This window comes from Athene cunicularia (assembly GCF_003259725.1).
Source record: "Athene cunicularia isolate RWA chromosome 2 unlocalized genomic scaffold, athCun1 chr2_part1, whole genome shotgun sequence".
NCBI classification, from domain to species: Eukaryota; Metazoa; Chordata; class Aves; order Strigiformes; family Strigidae; genus Athene; species Athene cunicularia.
The window spans coordinates 15,485,523-15,492,340 of record NW_020799095.1 but is presented as its reverse complement, the minus strand read 5'-3'; positions in this window follow the sequence as shown (position 1 = coordinate 15,492,340).

The window sequence follows — 6,818 nt, the reverse complement described above, 5'->3', positions numbered from 1 at the left end:
AAACATACCTCTTTCTGCAAAACACCTGGCTGTAGGGGATTTATGGGTTTCCACCAGTACCACACAGACTACTACTTACAGAAAGGTAGCCAGGTACATTGCAACTTGCCAACTTACTGTGTCCCACAGATTGGTTTCAGGAGGCTTTTTAAAAAAAAAAAAAATCCAGATTTTGCCTTTCCCTGAATGCCACAGCTGTAGCTGACTGCAGTTTCTACTACTTGATGGCTACTGGGGGAAGATGTGGCTGTGGGTGAGTTAGGCACCTCACCAACAGCATCTGAGAGCTGCTCATTTAAAACTGTGAGGTGGGTGACTCCTGCCTCTCCAGAAAGTGACTGGTGCTTTCTATGGGAGGGAGAAAAAGGTTTCACTGTAGCTGTTCTTCATGCTCTTGAGTTACGTAGCTCCCAGCCACCTCCTCTCTTTTTGGGTGGACTGAAGGGAGGAGAGTAATTGCTGCTGTCTTTGGCACAAAGGAATACCCACTTTAGAAGTGCTAAAGTGCCCTTAGCTCAACCTACAGGGGATAAAATGGAGATCTCTTACCCTGTCTTCCTCTAGCAGAGATCCCTGAGAAACTACCCATTTTTACCTCCATCCCTCTGGGTGGTGGACAAGGGGCATCACCCTTCTGTGATGCAGTTAGATCCCTGGGTGAGGAGCACATGCTGTGTCCTTGCTGCAATGGCAAGAAGGGCCTCCAGAGTCTTTGTACCTGAGCAGACACCGTATCATTCAGGACAATCTGTTTTGAACTGGTTTGCAACATCCAGTTCCCCAGATTGTGCTCTGAGTTATGAGCACTCAACAATACCAAAAAAAATTATCTCACAAAAATATGCATCAAGCAGTATCCTCTAGTTTGGTTTGGTTTAAATCTCCAATTAGGCAACTTCTAAGACATGTCCTCAGTTTTTCTGACTGCTCCCATTCCAAGAGAGACTGAGTTTCCTTTACTTCTTTAATGAGACTGTTCCCAGTGAGTTACTGTCTCGCTTGTAAAGAGGGATAAATGCCTGATTTCCTCCACTTGGAAAAGGTCCCAAAAAAATACTTCTGCTCAGCCTCAGCCATTTGGCTGGGAGGTTTCCACATCATGTGTCAAGCTGGCGTTTCTTCTCTGACTGTAGAAAACTGCTTAGATGAGGTTGAGGGGAAGTACAAGGTTTTGACAGCACATAGAAGACTCCAGCTAATTGAGTTCATTGGGAATTTTTTCTGTTGAAAAATACCAACTCATTGTGGAGGAGGGTCAGTTCCACAAATGATTCACTTTAATGGAGAGCCCACAGTAGAAGAGGCCAGGCTCAGGCTGGTGCCCAACAGGGTGGTGTTTGTGCCCTATGACCCTCTCACTTACAAGGATTAAAAATTCTGCATCTAAAGTCTCATCAATGCCCTTCTGTAAGCAAAAAATTGTGAAAATTCATTGATGTCTCATGCTCTTCCCATGACTGACCCATCCCTGAAGTCATCACCTGCTCCCTGCTGACAGTCGCTGTGCTGGCTCGTACTACAGGTATCTGTCCTTGGGTTTTTGGTGCAGTCTGGGTGATTAACCATGCTAGGATCATCCTCAGTTCATGTTTTTAGGATGGAGGAGTGTTCACATTGCTGAAGGAGTCCAAAGAAATTAGGAAGAAGAGTCAACGTTAAAAGAGCTTTGAAGGTGCAAAGTTAAGCATTTGGAAGTTAGGGAATGTCAAATGGAGGGTCACCAGTACAACCCCAGCTGTATGTTTACATGACAGTACTGGTTTTAGTTATTGGATCTTATTTCTTTGCTGTGGGACTCCTGCCTCACTCAGTGCTCTGAACAAACATTGCTCAGCTAGAGCAGCATGGTTATGTAGTTAAACATGCTGTTGTCCTTTGGGTTGGATTCAAGTGGTTTAAAAACAAGAATTTCCAAATTTTGCCTTCCCCTGAATGCCACAGCTATAGCTGACGACAGTTTCTACTGTTTCCGCTTCTTGATGACTATTAAGTCATGGCTGTGGATGAGTGGGTGGCTGTGGGCGAGCGGCTTTGCCTTGCTATTTATGGAAGTGAAAGGCATGTGATGAAAAGGAATAAAAATGTGTACTGCAGTGATGAAACTAGTTGAAAGTTGCACAATGGGCTGGATTACATCCCTGCCCAGAGCCCTCATTTCATGTTGGCAAGTAGCTTAAATATGTTCAGAGGCTAATGAGGCTGCTTCTGCTACTTAGTGCACAAATTAGATTCTGCAGAAGTATTGAGTAAATGCAGGTGAAACTAATGGGATCTGTTATCTGAATATAGAAAATAATATACCCTATTAAATGTTATTAAAAAAACCACAAACTGTGACACCAATTAGGTGCCAAAAAGGAGAAAAGATTAATACGAAGAGTCAGCCTCTTGTCAATGATATGGGAATAATACGAGCCTTTTGATGAAAATTGTTGTGCAGCATCCAGACTGCACAGCTTCCCGATTCCTTCACGAGCCAGGGGGTGAGGGAGGGACATTAACATTCAGGATTCAGAAGAGAGTTTGAGAGGAACTTGCATGATGTGAACTGGCTTGGAGAAAAATAGTCTGCACTCATCTAAACGCAGACAGCATCATAAGACTTCAAGGGTCAGAGCTCAGCTTGAATTAAGACAGATCTCTCTTCTTTAATATTTAGTGTTGGGAGGATGAAAGAAGTAGTGCCCTAGAAAAATCAGTTTTAAAATTCTGCTGGATGCTGGGGTTTCACTTTAGAAGTAAATAAGGATGTTCTTTTACTTTGCTTTGCACTTCAAAGATACACATGCATGATAGTGAGTAATCAGCTGTTCGCTGAGTGCAAGTCAGCATGATGGAAAAATAGCCACTGGTTTGTTCCATAGGGTCATGGGAAGAAACAAATAAAACAAATGACACAGTGAACGTTTGATTTTTTTAAGATCATAATGTGGCTGAATAGACCATTTCTTACCACTATGGGTAAGGCAGTGGTCTGCCAGCTTTGTAGCTGTTAAGCAAAATTTTTAGTCACATTATTTGTAATAAAAATAAAGGAAAATTAATCAGAGGCTTTTTCCCTAGACCACACTTACTCCCTCAGTTGTCACTTGCTTTCCATCCCCCAGAAGCAAGTATCCACTCATCTCGCAGATATCCTGAGGATTACTATTAATATTTTTTCTTATTAATATCTATTTTCTGTAAAAGCACCGATGTGTACTAGGCACTTTATAGACATATAAGGAAGCAAATTTGTTTTCCTAGAAACTTGCAATCAATAGGGGTTTGCCTGAAGTAGCATAAAATGACTTTCTCTGGGCTGTATTTATTTATCTATTACTTGTAACAATTTATCTTGCATACCTGGCCCTGACAGCTGTTTTACAAAAGCTAGCAATGTGGTAGGTGATCCACAGCAGAATCTAAGCATAACCTGCAGCTAGAATGTTATTTTAAGGAAAAAAAAAAAAAAAAAAAAAAAAAAAACTTGACTGGTTCTTTTTCTTCCCGCTCACCCTCCAAAATCTAGCCATCTCAGAAACTCAGCCAAGTAGATGTTTCTGTAGCCTGCTGAATTTATGTATTAGAAGGAAATGAGAGAAGCAAAGTTCCTGGTGTTTATGGAGAACCACTGGGGAAAAGTGAATCGCTGGGACCTCAGCACAGATGCTGGGTGCTCTGAGCATCCCATCCCTGCCAAGGAGGCTGGCAGCTACGGCCTGTGTTGTGCAGAGCTTCTGATGGGAGCTTCAGGTTTGATCCTAAACAACTGGCATGGAAGTTCCTTCACCCTGAAGGTGGTAAAGCAAAGTCTGAATGAGTGAAAAAAATTCATATCCTCATTGGCATTTTAAATGATGTAAGGCACTACTCTTCCCTGATGGCTAAGAAGGAATATTAGGTCTAATAAATTCTGCTAGTTGCTGATATCATTTTAGGGAAAGATGATTTATCATCCTTCGGTAGACAGCTCAGGTTCTTCTTTACTGAACATGCTCATTGACAGTAAATGTACATAGCTGCTCAAGATAGAAAGCTATTTTAATAGTATACTTCCTAGCACAATCTTTTTTTCAACAGTAACATTTGAAAGGTATGCAGGAATAACAGGTGACACATTTTGCTTAAAATAAAAGCTTTCTTTTGATTTGGCTATGAACTTAGATCCATATGAAAAAAAACATGCTCAATCTTTCTAACTGCTGTACTTTTCACCTTACATATCCACTACTACAAAATACAGTTGTGTGGGACTGTAATATCCAAATTATGATTCTGAAATTTTAAATATTTGCATATTTGTAATGAAACATCCTGATAATTATATTTTACCTGTATAGAATTTAGCACAATGATGTCTGGTTTAGAGACAGACTTAGGGTATGTGAGGGTGGTGTTTACTGTGCATGGCTCCAGTTGATAATCCAAGTCGTCTTTCTTTTGCTTACAATACATTTTTCAAATATGGCCAACTAATTAAATTTAGATAAATTTAGATATAGAAATACTTCTCTATTGATATGGATATTATATGCATATATATTTTATGTGCATAGCATATCAAAAGATATATACATATGCAGATGTGCTAAAGACAAATAGTGTAATGTTATATTACGTGAGTATAATAGATTCATAAATATAAAATACTCCCACTGTTCTTTGGTTTCTGTGCAGATTTATGGTCTATCAAATGGATTAAAGCCTGTGGCTGCTGCATAGTGAAGTAGGCAGCTGCTCCATATTTATTTTTATCTTCATTGCTGAAAAAGTAGACCCACTGCTCATTAAATTAGTCCTGTTTATTCCAGTAAGCACAGTCTATCTCCTTCAGCAGGAGTCCAGGTTAGAGATACTTGGAAGTTTTCCAGCAACACCTAGTTTTTTTGTTGTTTTGGGTTTTTTTTTTTCCTTTCCAGATAATGTATGTTTGAGCCTGAAATCTTTCATTTAAAAGAAAAAAATATTTTATTGAGTCCAAGTGACCATATGTATTCACACATCACACCTCCATCCTCAGCACTCACACCTCCCCACTTCCTGGATTTCTTTGGGTGTCCTCAGCCTTGGTGTAATCTGCCTGATAGATTGGTCAATTATGTTGGAAGATAATAATCCCCAGGCTTTAGGCAGTCTGCCATTAAACTGAGAACCTGAAACACAGTCCCCTGTCTGTCTAGCAGATCTTCCCCAGACGCAGCAGACCTGAAACAGTGTTATTTTTGCCAGAAAACTCCTTCCACCAAATGCCCACCATTTTGCCTGGGGTATAAAATTTTGTTAAAAAGACAAGAAAATTTACACAGAACAAATCCCTTGCTTTTCAGCCAAGTCTAGTCCACTCACACTCTTTGATAAGTCATCATGTCAATCCACAACACCTTAATATTTGCCTCTTTTCTATTATGTCCATGGAATGACAGACTCTGTGAGTACATACACATATATATATATGTGTGTGTGTGTGCATGTGTATATATATATATATATATATACATACAAAATTAGAAAAAATATGTTGTCTGTAAGTAGGTAGATTTGTGTTGTGCCCAGAAGGGCAGTGCTGGAATTCTTCAGATAGTTCTTAGCTTTGGTATTTCTTGGCTTCTAAATGTTTTAGTTTGCAATCTATTTATAAATGTAGGAAGTTATTTTAAAGATGTATTTTAATGGAAAGTCTAAGAGAGGCTCATTTTGATCCAAAATACCTGTATTTTTTCAGCAGATGTTCTAAAAATATTTTAGTTGTGTATGTGTTGTGGGCTGCAGACTTTTGCAATAGCAAGGGCTGGTTCTCAGGCAGATTAGGGTTTGTTAGGAATTACAAAATGGAGTATCAGGTTGTAAAATAATCTACACCCCATGATAATATTCAAGGAGAGCTCTAGATTTTTATAAACGTTGAATAAATTGACTGGCCTTTGTTCTACATATTTCTCTCTTGAACTTGTGCTGATTTATTCTCTGAAGAAATAAGGGATATGGTTATTCTGGGAAGAATGGGGACAGCAAGGAGAAAAATTTGTGAATTAAAATGGGGTTTCTACTTCCCCCCTCCTCTTCATTTGCATGTTAATCAGTAATACAGCACTTAAGCAAAGGAGAGACAGGAGCTTTACTACTTGGGGTATTATATATAGTGCACTTTTAAAACACTCTGGTAATTTTCTGTTGGGGTCCTTGCCCCAATATTTACTTTTTTTTTTTTTCCACAGGCTTAAAAATGAATGTCTTTCTCTGTTGTGGTTATGTTCCATTTCATATTTTTTCTTGTGTGAAAAAAAGTCCTTGTTATGAAGTTGGGGCAGCTTTCTAGACTGTAAGCTCTTCAGGGCAGGGAATGGTCTCTTACTCTGTGTTTGTACAGCATCACTGTTGCCTTGACCTGGTCAAAGGCTCAAGCTCCTGTGCACTATTGCAATGCAAATAATAAACAATACTGAAAAACAAAGAGTCTGTTCAGTCAATTGGAGTCTTACCCAAGTATGAACAGAGGGAAATTAGCTGTCAAAGTCAATGCTTTCCATTGTAGGTTGTTCAGCCCATAGTAACAATTTAAAATAGTAATGAGTTTTATAAATTAGTCGTGCAGCTAGTTGATACTTTGCAGACTTTAGAAGATTTACTGATGATAAATACGATGACATTTCTTGTTAACAATGAGTAGTGAGACTGTACAGATTTACCAAACAAAGGAAAATTCTTCTTACTCAGTGACCCTGCCCTTTAAAAAGCCCTTGAATCCTAAAGGGCTTCTGTAAATATAAATAACATTGCAGAATTGCTAAAGCATACAGAAAACTACATCTGTAAATCTGGAGTCTGATCATTTAATT